We start from the raw sequence: 12,948 nt of genomic DNA on the forward strand, positions 1-12,948 counted from the left end.
GCAATATCCTGTGTCTAATAATTCTACAATCTAATTATGTGCTGGGTGAAAAAGTACTTCCTTTTGTTTGTTTTGAACCACGCCACCTTATTTCATTTGGTGACTCCTAGTTCTTATATTCTGAGAAATTTATGAACAGTCTTTTTCCTGTTCATCTGCTTTTTACTACACTTGAGGGTTTTTTTCATCAATGGTAGCGTTTTTTCTCCAAGTCATTCCAGTTTTTTAGCTTCTCTTTGAACAAAACCTCTCCCATTCTGCGATAATTCTTGCTGCCTTTCTCCATAGTTTTCTAGTCCCAACTCTGAATCTTTTTCCTAATTCATGGCCTTTAGCAAGCTGTTTTGTTCTTTGTGTACTTCTAGTTTGTGAAATAAAAGTATAGCTCTGTTATGAAAATTAAAGTTGAGTGGGCAATAAGGTTTAGTGCTAAACTCCAGTGGGGAATAATCCCACTAGGCAATGATCAGATTGAGGTTTAGACATCAGAGGTGAGCCACCCACTGCAGTAATGAATTGTTTCCTCTGATTAGCTATAACTGACTTTCATCATCTCTTGCAACTAGGTATGAGAAACAAAATTAGTATTAAATTTTCCATAGTATGCTGATTTAAATAATGCCAAGATTTGAGATACTCTGTTCATGCTAGTAGGAGTGCATAGTTTTGGAAGATGCGACTTTTGAATATTTCAGTTGTCCTTTTTAAACTGTCAAGGCTCAACATTTTCTGAAAATAGTGGGAAATTTCGAGTGTTACTCTTTCTTTGGAAGAGAAGTTGAAGACCAACAGCGCACTGGTTGGGTTTTATTTTCCTCCTTGAAGCCTTTGCAGAAAGCAAGCTATGTAAGAAATACCCATAGTTTAAAAAAAAAAAAAAAAAGGCAATTTCCCCCAGCCCCGGTAGCATCCTGCTGATAATTGGTGTCAGCCAGACAGTGCTGCTGGGCAGCCTCTGGGACTGGTGGGATCTTGCTGGTCAGGACCCCTTTCTGTTCAGATGATTGAAGTGAGCATCCACAGATGAGCCTGGCCTGAGAAGATCCATGCATGTTGACTCTAATTGAGTGAAAAGTGAAGAAAATGTCTTGTTTCTGGCACCCTATGTCCTAAGGTTGTATTAAAGGCCTCAGAAATGTACAGATGGCATCTTGCGTGACTTTGGTGAGACAGATTACTTGTTTAATTAATCCATCCTAAATGCTTCAGGATACCGAGTCTCCCAATGCTGCTCTCCAGTGACAGGTCCTACTTTCCACTGGTAGGAAGTTGTGGATTTAGATACCTACTGTATGTTGAAATGTTTAGTGTGCAAATACTGTATAAAATCTGGATGTTGGGCAGCTTTATAGAGTGTAGCTGGTGCTTTGGACTGTATGTGGTGGAAATGGTAAAAAGAAAAAAAGGTGTTAAAGGGCTGGAGATGGTTAGCTTTGATACAACTAGAAGAGACTGAGTGCCTTGAAAGCGAATTTGTTTTGTTTTTGCAATCCATCTCAGTCAAATAAAATACATCATCTCTTCGTACAAGCCTTGCCTCACTTAGGATTGTAAGAGTGGGAGATAATTTGATTACCAAGATCAAATGATGATGTTTTAGAGGAGGAGCCATCTGGAGTGTTTGAGTGAGCAGCTGGCAGCCTGGGCTGCACAGTTAATGATCTGACTGTATGCCTTGCAACTATTTTTTTCCACTGCAAAACCTTTTAAGAGTCTTTAGAGATCAATCTACCCCACTGCCTCTGAGTAAGATGCTATCTGCAAAATTGCACACAAGTGTTCCCTTTTAAAAGCTCTTTCCACAACAGCCTCTTTTTCCTTTCTATTGGTAAAGTATTTCTTTGTTAAGACTCATAATGAATTTGCTGTAGTTTAGTAGTTGCTTTGCTTGACCTAGTAGTGACTGGTTTGTCAGTTTTTGTCCTGCATTATTACAACTGTACTGCCTGAAGTGATTTCCAAACTTTATGTGAACAGTTATAATGGAAATACATGGAAAATCTTAAAACAGTATTTGAAAACAGCCATGGTAAGAATAACATAGTAAAACTTTTCTGTCTATATGACCCAAGTTTTTTGGATGCTCTTCAGCTTTTTTTGGTCCTTGCCGAGTACATTAACTGAGGGGGAAGTTACAGTTGAGGAGTCTGAAATCGTCTATCCTTGCCAGCATAGCAGAGGGCAACAAATTCAGCTAGATAAGGAGCTGCTGGTCAGTGAGGCAGCTCTGATTTCAGGCTTTTTAACCTTCTCCAAGTACTACTTCTTGGGCATTTCCAGCCTTCCAAGAAGCCTCATCAGACAGCACCATACGGTTCTGGTGGAGGGGACCAGGAGAGATTGCCAGCAGCACCAGCAAGTCAGATGTTTGCCTGGACAGGGTGAAAGGCACTGGAGGAGATCCCCTAAAAGCAAGTTGAGTGAAGTGGTAGGTGGGTTCCCTGTGTCCAGCATGTCCTGGTTGGTGCTGTTGGTAGCCCACCCCCAGCTCCAGGGACAGGGTGCCAGGCAGGAGAGAGTGGAGCCAAGATTGGTCCAGTCCTGGAGCCAGGCCACCAATTTCTTGAGAAGAAGCTTTTGAAATTTGAGGAGGGCTGATGTCATGTTAAAGCAGAACCATATTTGGAAGTAGTATAATCCTCCATGAGAAGGAGGGGCTTCACCAGCAGTGCCTGTTCTGTTTTACTGTGAGCTTTTTGCAGTGTCATATCTGATCTCATCCTCTCTGTTTGTGCTCTTACCTCATGTGTCTCCTACTTCAGATTTTCCTCTTTTTGGAAACAGCCTGTTATCTCACTCTGGTGCTTCCCACACTGTGCTGAGCTGAAGAAAGTGGAGAAGGGTAGGGAGAGCAAAAAGATGATGTGGGACCAGTGGCTTTCGATCCATATACCTGTTGGTGCATCCAGTTTCTCTTCTGAACTTGCTTTGTATCGGTTACAAGCCCCTTTTCTCTAGCTCTGTTGCAGAATGGAGACACCAGGAGTAAAACAGTATTTGGGAACAGATGGCTGGGAGAGGGAAATATGAAAGATGGATCTGCTACATGTGGCACAGCTGTGCATTGCTCTACAGCCTCTCTGTTGGCTCCTTGGATACTTGGTTTATAGAGCCCAGCCAGGTTTTTACATGGTGTCTCAGAGCCCCTGTGAAGGGTTTTGATGTCTGAGTATTTACCAGATAAAAGATTTGGCTTGGGATACATGTCAAGACTTGGATAGGAATGAATTTTGATTAAATGACAATTCTGTGGCCAATTTTTGCTCCAAACCATTTAGGAATAAGGATGAATGTCTTAATTTTTGAAGTGACACGGAGTGCTTACCAGTCTGTAAAGAGTTCTGAAGTGTGTAATACTTAATAATACTTATTGCTTTTCCTTTAGGAAAACCCACATGCTCCCACAATTAAATTGTTAGTGAAATATTAATGAGAAAATTACGTTCTCATTTCATGCAGATATTTAATCCCCCAAAAACATTAAAAAAATTTAGGTTTTCTAAGATATTTGTTAAAGTTGCCACGATAGCTTTTTACCACTCTTGTCTCTAGCTCTGCTTAAGGAGAATTGAGATTGGATTGTAGTGAGGAATCAGTTGTGATCTTCAGTGACTTCAACTTCAGAGGACTTTGCTGGCCTGGTGAGGTGTTCCAGTGCTCGGAGACACTGGGAACCCTCCTTGGTAGCACCTAAGCCTGGTTCCTGGCTGCCTGGGTGGTTGATCCCATACACATTGCCTGCTGGGTGGTGGGGAAGGTCTCCTCAACAAAACAGTTTTGAGGGACTGTCAATTAAAGCCAGTTGCAATCTGCAATGAGCTGCCTTTCTGAGGATTTGGGGGATATTTTTAGCCTAGTTGAACTGAAAGAGTGCTGTTAGGCCTTGAGATTTCAGTTGTGCTGTTTTCCTCTTGATGTGTCTGATTGCACTGGGACTACGCCTCCGGTAACGCTTGGATGCTGTACGGCAATTTCCACTTCTTTGCAGTTGTGACCCAGTGAATGGCTTGGCTCAACAAGTGGAAAGAAGAGTTCAGGGCAGGTTCAGCGCTTCCCATCTGTAGGGGACCTCAGTGTTTCTCACAAAGCTGACTTTCCTTTTCAGTCCTCCTGCTGTTGCACTTAACTGGTGCTGACAGGCTGAATATCAGAATTGTATGTGAAATGGTAGAGATTTCTCCTTTCCCTCCCCCTAGCCGTAGCTCCCGTTGGTTGCTCTCAGAGTGGCAGAGGGCGTTAAAGGCATCAAGCCTTGTGAGGATGGTGATAGCATCCTGTGCTGATGAGAGCACTGCCCTGCAGTATCCTTCATCTGAGTGCAAAGACAAAACTGTGGCACAAGAATTTGCTGGCGTTGCTCTGTGCAGGGTGGAGAATGACTTACCAGGAAAAAAAAGGAGGAGAGTTTTGTTTGTAGCATCAGAGATTAATGCTTGTTTGTATGTGCTTAGTTTTCTGTGACACTTCAAGGAACAACATGGATGATTTTGTTCTTGAATTTTGTATGGCAGGAATTTCCCTTGGTACCTAGGATGTTTCCAGGAAAAAGGAAAATCTGAGTTGAAAAAGCACAAGTGGAGAGATGTATTATAGCTCTTCTCTCAGCATCTAGTATATCAGCCTGCCTTCTCTAAGTGCTTTGTCCTGATTACACATTACCACGCTCAGTATAGTATTCCCAGATAGGATACATGTTTCCTGGGGAGAGGGCTATTTTGTATTGCTGAAAAGCAACTGATGGTGCTGAATAAGCAAATAAATCAAAAGCTGGTGTTTGAAGTTAATTTGAGCCTCTTGGGGGGAGGGGAAAAAACGTTGTACCTTGCAATCTGCATAGGGATAATTGTATTCTAGGCAACGAGGGAATGAGCGCAGTAACGATGATGGATTTCCCTGTGTGGCATGTTGCATGCAGGATCTGCAAACCACCGCGAGGATGGAAACCCTGGCTCTGGAGGGAAGAACCTCCCCCCCTCCTGTGCCTGTCAGATGATGAACCTCTCTATCTGCTTTCCGCTGGCCTGGCTATCATCACGCAGGCCAGGAAGGTGTTGGACCATCCGCCAGCTGGAGTTCAAAGGCGGGGCAGCCCCTGGCCCTGCTGCGAGGGCTGCACCCGCTCTGCAAGCTCTCCTCTCCGGGAAGTCCCCCCGCAGAGGCAGGTCCCTGTTCCTTCCCTCCCGTGGAGCAGATTCACCTGCAAACATTTCTGCCGTGTCCAAGTGGGTGGATCATGGCCGGGGTGTGGGAAGGGGGCCTGACCTTGTGGGAAATCTCCCCTTCTGCATGGTCTGATGGCGAAGGGGCAGCACAGGGAGAAAGCACCTCTAGTGAGCTGATGAAGGCAAGCTCTAAGCTCTCCCCAGCACCCCAGGTGCTCGTTGCACCCTGCTGAGTCCACAGTCAAGGTTTTCCCTTGAAAATATTTTTGTCCCTTTCCAACACCCTTCTTCCTCCAGCCACCACAGCCCTGGCAAATGGCTCAGCTGAGGTGGGGAAGGAAAAGCGTCCAGTCTGAAGGACTCTGCTCCCCCTGGCATCTTTTCCTGGGGGCTTAGCTGAGCCTTTAGTTAAGCTGGGTTTGATCACTGGGAGACCTGAGTTTGCCCTACCCGGTGCTGCTGTTCTGTCTTTGCTTACTGTCCCCCTGGGAACTGGAGCTGGGGCTTCCCCAGGGTGAGCCAGGTGGTTTTGGGCAGAGGCTGGAGGGTGACAGGTGGTTACTGGTGCCTGGGGGGAGAAGCTACAGCAGTCTGTGGGTTACAGCTGGGTGAGGGGACAGCAGGGACACAGCGGCAGGGGGGTGGGCAGAGGGTCCTGGGATGGGAGTCAGCCTGTGGAGAGGAGTCTTTATACAGGGCCATGATTTAGGACGGGGATTTGCAGGGCTCTGGATGCTGCCCCGTATCCTCTGTGTCCCCAGCCCAAGTAGCTGTGGGGGTAACTGGGAGAAGCTGGTGCAAAGAGAGGTTTCCTTCCAGAGCCGGCTGCAGCTCCTGGATGGCTTCTCAGCGCTATTTGCTTTTGCCACTAGATGGTGAAAGAAGTAACAAGGGAAAACATGGAAAGTCTTGCTGCGTTCCCCAGCGGCCTCACTCCCTGTGAAACCCACACTGACGTGCTCTCCTTTCTGGGAACGCAGCTATTTCGGGCAAATATCCCCTGGACCTTTTATATGGCTCAGCCTTCGAGAACTGCTGCTGCCAGGCTGGCTCTTTGATCTTTTTAACTCTAGGGCTGCCACCCTGGACTCATGGAGACGGGGCAAGCTGGGTTAAATGGAGACAGCTAACCTGCCTGGTGCAAGTGTCCATGGAAAGCTGTCTCCTGCTGCAGCAGCTTGCTGTGGTCTGGTTTCCGCAGCAGGTGTGTGGTCTTCTCCCCCCTTCCCAGGATGATCTGAACCTGCTGTGAGACACACACCTTGCCAGGTGGGAATTGCAACCTTCAGTCCCTGCTTGTCTGCTCTCTGTTGTACTGTCTCTTTTCAGAGCTGTTTACTTTGCTGGAAGTTTTGCTCTGATGGTGACAAAGGTGCTCGCTGGGGATGTGCAACGAACCAGAGAGTTACAGCTCACCTGGGGCACTTCTGCCTTCACAGGAGGGATTGGATGAATATTGCTGACTGCAGCCCCTGGCCCAGAGGTAGTGTCACTATGTCAGTCTCAGATGGACATGGGGAGGAACGAGGAACAGGGAGGGAAAGGGCGGACACACATGCTTGAGTCCTAGGGAGTGGAACTGGAATGAACCAGTTACTCCTCAGCTGAGTAATTGAATGTCAACCTCTCCCAGTCGGGAAATTAAATGCCTTAAAGTGACACAGCCTCAATTTTGCCTTAAACATGGGCTGGCTCTGTGGATGAAAGGTAACTTGTTGAACTGCAAAAACTTGATTGGTTTAATTTAGGAAAGGCTACAAGGAAAGTTGGTGCCCAGTCTTTCTCCTGTTTGAATGCTGGCCTTGGTGCTTCTCCACAAACCCAGGACTACCAGCTCTTCCTCTGAAAAGCTGGTTAGAAAAAACCTTCTGGCCATTTCTGTACCTTACTTTTGTGACTGGCTGGAGTGGCTGGTGGCAGTGCCCTGATGGCCCCAGCTCTGGGAGCACGGGAACGCTCCTGTCTCAGTTATCACTTGTTGGGGCAGTGCTGCAGGGGGGAGCCGGCTGCCTTTGCACTGGAACAGGTCAGGGAGTGCCCACAGGAGCAGGGCTGTGTGGGGGCAACCTCTGGGAGGGAGCGATGCCAGAGGAGGGGAGCATCACCTTCCCTTGCTCTGGCCAGGGCTGGAAGGACTTGGCTGTGTTTTTGCTGTGTTTAGGCTATATGGAAATGAATGGAAAAGCCAGTCGTAGTCTGGTAAAGGGTTTAATGGGAGGCAGTGACTCAGTCTCCTGAGCGAGAGACTGATGGTGAACAGTATGGAAGGTCCCTGTAACACATTAAGAATGGTTCACAGACTGTTTGGTTTATTTTTTTTAATTACGTTTCTGACATTATTGGCTGATTTCAGTGGGACCCATCTTTTGAGCTGGCAGGATGGGAAGCCGTGGGTGGGGGATGGAACTGCTCCCCAGTGCTGAGGGATGGCCCCATGGGTGTTCAGTTCTGGCCATGTTGCAGGATGCAGCAAGGAAGGAGGATTCCCAGATAGGGAACTGGATAAAGGAAATAGGACTGCATAAAAACACTTGCCTGTGCTCGGCACAGGAGAGCACGTGTGTATATACTTGCTGGTGCTACAGAGAGAAAACATACATTTCTCTCTCCCCTTCTGCCCTAGGCATGAAGTGCCTGAGAGGCACAAGGCCAGTGACACACAGACAGCTGGGGAGGTTTTTTGTTGTGCATCACTCCTCCTGCAGAGCTGAAATGAGCCTTTAATGTCACAGAGGCCACCCGTGACACCAAGCAGAAGCGAAAGAGGGAAAATAATGAATAAATAAACCAGAGGCTTGCATGAATGCAGTCCCCATGTCTCAGCATCACCCCCGACTCTGCCATGCTATAATCTGTAGTGCGGAAATGTTTCTCTTGGCTGTTGGTTTAGGGCTGTGCAATCAAACCTGGTAGTTAAAATCCTGCCGAACAGGGCAGGCAACCTGAACGGCAGCTAATGAGGAAAGGCAAGCAGAGCTTTCAAGCTGTTTGCAAAAAAAACCATTGGAGGAGCAGGTGGCCACATAGAATCCATCTTGTGCTGGTTTGAGCCAGTTCTCTGTAGATGGGGGGTAGTGAAGAACTGCTGCCGTAGGTAATATTCAGTGCGCTCCTTTCCTTTCCCCCTGAACATCTGATACCACGGCAGCATCCCTGTGGGGATTAGGTGCTAGCACAGACCGCTGTCGCAACTATCCATTTCCCTCTGGTTTATTCAAATAACTTGGAAAAGTACATCCAGCAGCTGAGTCCAGACAAACTCTGTTGAAAAACATGGCTCTGCAGAAGCCATTGCTGTGAGATCTATGAAAAGAGCAAAACCCAAACTTGCACATGCAGTGGCAGACAGGGAAAAGATGGGCTGTAGGTTTGAATGTGTGTGCAGGAGGAAAAGTGCCTGGGGTCCCAAAGCAGCTGGAGGGGTGGCCAGACCGGTCACACTTCTGATGATTTTTTTTTTTTTTTAAAGTAATTTTTAAAATAAAAGGAAAATGTGAATCACAGAATTTGAAACACCTCCCTGGAAATGGATGGTGCGTTTGCATGTATTACTTTGCATTACTTTGCAGTGGCACCATCATACACCCAGCAATGCCAGGTTTGCCTGCAGCAGGTCTGTGCCTCTTCCCTGATAGCTCCTAACTTGTTTTTCCTCCTGGGGTTAACACAGCAAAGGGGAAAAGCATTCTTCTTTGTGTGACTTGGGTGCATCTCCGCCAGCTTGCCCTAGGCTTGGAGGAAAACTGGTCAATTCAAAGCTGCCGTGAAGGGCTATTCAGTCATTAGTCCACAGGGTGTCACAGTCATGAGATTTCAGTGCATTACCCTCAAGGGAGCCCAGTTACTACAGCAAATCTTCCTGAAAGACACCCTGCTTTGATTTATTCAAATACACCCAGTAGCATGATCAACATCCACAGCTACGAGGGCTTCCTGCCATGGATATGCAAATACTGAGCTCAGTGCAAATGAGCAAACCACACATCTCCTAACACAAAGCAAACTGTGACTGCAGTTTCCCTCTGGTCGCAGAGCACCCACGGCTCCAAACCAAGGCTCCCCTCTTTGATGGTTTGTGTCGGCACAGAGCTGCTCTTGAAAACTTCTGCTGAGAAATAATTTCTGCACCTTGTTCTAGTGGTTGCCCCTTTCGAGTGGTTCCCCCAGGAGTCTGTGCTGCCATGCCCTGAGCTAGCTTTAGGTTTGTCCAGCTTCTGTAACCCTCAGCCAGACTGTCCAAAAAGCAAGTCTCGGTCCTTCAGCAGCTCTTGTTAATTTTTTTCCCTGCCAGAATCTCATTGTTGTTCTGGAAATAAACAATTCCTGGGGCTGCTTGTTCAAAACACACATTGTGCAGCCTTATTACCATAACGATTCTTTACAGAGATTATCTCCCTGTATGTGATTTGTTCTGTGCTGTGAGCAGCTCTGAGACCTCACGAATGTTTCTTAGCTTCTTCTCCCAGAGAAGCAGCAGGGGAGAGTGGTCCCGGCTCCCCCCACGATGCTGGAAGCGATACCGGAGGCGACGGTTGAAGAGATGTATAAACATGGCAGCAGCGTGCCTAATTAATGACCTGAAACCAGCCGTAAAGGTCAGCTTGTTTGCGAGGGATGCGCTCGAGGTACACGTGCTGAACGTGAACTTCACTGCCGTGCCTCGGAAAGGGCATTGCTGCCCGCCCGGGACGGCGGCTGGCGGAGGGGGAGCTGTCAGAGGAGGATCGATAGTCTTCAACCTCACTCATTAGTACCACCCAGGCTGTCCCACCTCGCCTGGCAAGCCTGGCTCCTCGCGGGGCTCTGCTGAGAAACCAGGCTGCTTTCTGGGGAAAGGGCAGGCTCTTGCAGCTCTTCGGTGCACGATGCCACTGGAGACCAGGCTGTTTTCTGGGCTGTCTCGTCAGGCACTTGACTGAGTTTGAATTACAGAGTCCTTATAACTCATATCAATGCCGTCAGCAGCACGCATTCAAAAACTGAGCATCTGCATGCAAATGACAGGGGATTGATATAAAAATTTTATTTACTAGATTTTTTTTTTTTTCCCCTGAAGCTTTTCTCTGTGGTCTTGCAGGGGCTACAAATTCAAGTTTCTTGCCTAATCCCAGGACTCTGGGAGTTGAGGCTTTATGAATATAGACTTGTAAAGATGGCTGTCCTGTAAGACAGGGCGTGCCGTGGGTTGTCCTCTGAGATCTTAAGGGTCCTTGCTGCCCCGGCAGTTTCCGACCACGTTTCACCTCCAGAATTGGGCAGAGCCATGAGATAACCTGCAGAGAAAATAAAGGGGGGACCTGGTGTTACCACGTCACTTTGCAGACAGCGCTGAGTGTTGCTGGTTTCTATAAAATCACAGAGAGATGTCACGCGCACGATGTTGGTGGCGATGCGAGGAAAGTGCCTTTTGATGAGGCAGGTTTTCTCCCTCTCTGAGATGAATACAATGCCATCCCAGCTGTCCTCCACTTGCAGAGAACTCTCTTTCCAGCGGTGTTTCTGGAACAAACTCTTTTCTTCAGGCTTTTGGTCTCATGTGTCCCTCTTGCACCTTTTATCCCAGCAAAGAGCCCTGATCAAAGCTCTGCTTTTGCGATGCAGTGGCTCAGGTGCAATGTTGGCTTGGTTTAGCTTCAGGCAGACTGAGGGTGTCCAGCCACAAAAGAAGACAAAAAAATCAAGGCAGCTGGTCATGTTTTGTTATTTAAATCTGCTCTCTGTCTGTCACGGAAGGCAGCTCAGCTTTGCAAAGAGCATGGGGGCATGCAGGCTGTTTCAAGAAAGGCACCAGCCCAGGTCTGGAGCAAAGCCTCTCTGACAGTCCGTGGTGGCCTTAGTGCAGGCGCGCTGCTACAACCGAGGTCAAAGTACTCAGAGAAGGGGTTATCCACGTCAGGCAGGGCATGGCCTGCACCCTCCCTCTCTCTGGGACCTCCCATCCAAGAAGTGACCAAGGAGGCCTCTGCCAAGGGTGATCTCAAGCCCCTGCAGATCCCACATCTGAGGGCGAGGAAGACCCACCTCTGGGCAGAGCTACGTGTCCTCCTGCAGAGCACACAGGTTCCCTGCAACGAGCAGAAGGCAGGAGATGCCCATGAAGTCCAGCATCTCCTCGACCTCCCGTCTGGCCTTGCCATAGACTCATAGGTGAGTCCCTTTGTCCTTTGTGTCTCCGCTTGCTGTGGAGTGAAGTCTGTGGTTATACATTGCATTTTCTCTCATGTAGAGATGTTTTGTGCATGTATGTCAGACGTCCGGGGTTTGATTTACAGATTTTTAAGTCACACCCTGCAGATTGCCCTTTTCCCAGGCAAACTGGCCCAGTGGGTCCTGCACTCTCTTGCTCAGACAGTAGGATTCCCCCTTGTTTTTCCTTGCTCAGGCCCTGTGCCAGCCCCAGAGGCTGTGCTCTCTGGCTCCCAGACCCCGTCTCTCCCACTCCTGGTGCCTCTCTCCAGGCGTCATCTCTCCTGGGTCTGGCTTATAACACGGTGTGTGGCATAGGGGCAAAGATGACAGGGCTTCCTCCATCTCACAGAGGAAATACATTCATTGGCCCAAGTGTTTAGCATGGCGATTAATTGAGAGCTGCCTGAATCTGGAGCACCAAGTGAGCATCGTTAGAGCCATCTGAAAATGAGGGAGAAGAGACCGTGAGCGGAGGATCAGGACTGGAGTCCCTGCGCCGTATGAGTGAGTGCTCTGTATCTGCTGAGACCGGACAGCTTTGGGGGCCAGGAGGGCTACTGGGAATGTCACTATTGCTCTTAAAATGGTCCCGTGTTGCTGTTGCAGCCGTGCAGGTGGGTGACGCCAGCCCCTCTGCTGTTGGGGGGGGCCCTGGGGATGCTCCCCAGCGCCAGGCCACCCTGTGGGGCAGGGTATGGGGGGACCTGCTGCCCGCCTCCCTTCCCCCTGCCCGTGCGGCTGGGGAGAGCCAGCGGGGAGCACGGGGGGGAGGCATCGAGGGAGGGCAACGAGGGGGACCCAGGAGCAAGTGTGCTGGGCCTGGCGCGGTGGGATGGGCGCACTCGTGGGTGCTGCGGGGCAGGAGGCCCCGCGCAGCCTGGGGTGGGCTGAGCCAGCCTGGGGGGGCTGGGTGCCGACTGCCAGCCGGGGGCTGGCCACATCCTTCCCTGCGTGGGGGCTGCTCCGCCCCCGCGGCTGGAGCGTTTCCCTGCCTGCGGAGCCGGGTGCTGGGGCTCATCCTGACACCTCCCCCCCCCACCGCCCGCGGTGAGGGGGGTCGGCGGGGGGCTCAGCCCCGGGCCGGCGGGCGGTGGGTGCAGTGAGGCGCCGCGGCCAGCAGGTGCCACTGCCCCCCCGCGCTGCCCGGGGCCGCGGCGCCAGCGCGGAGCGGGTAGCGCCCTGCCCGCGGGCTGCCCCGCCGCCTCCCCGGCCCGCTGCCAGCGGTGCGGCCGTATCCCCCCCCCCGCGGGGCCGGTAGCCGAGCCCAGCCCAGCCGAGCCCAGCCCAGCCGCCCCGCGGGTGACGCGCCGGGCCGCGGGGGAAGCGCTGCCCTCGGGGCTCGCAGCGAACACGGCCGCGCCGCTGCGGCGGAGCCCGTCGGTGTCCCCACGCACACGCGGGACGGGGCGGCAGCTTCCCCCCCCGCCCAGCGCGGCCCGGGCTGGCGGCGGCGGCAGGAGCAGCCCCCCCGCCCTCCCTCCCCGCCGCACAGCGGTGGGTGCCCGGAGCCCCGCGGGCTGCGCAGCGCCTGCACGGCGGGCGCACCCCCACAAACACGCACCCCGGCCCCACTGCCTCTGCCCCAGCTCCCCCCTGC

This window comes from Strix aluco, chromosome 7 (assembly GCF_031877795.1).
Source record: "Strix aluco isolate bStrAlu1 chromosome 7, bStrAlu1.hap1, whole genome shotgun sequence".
In the NCBI taxonomy this organism is placed as follows: Eukaryota; Metazoa; Chordata; class Aves; order Strigiformes; family Strigidae; genus Strix; species Strix aluco.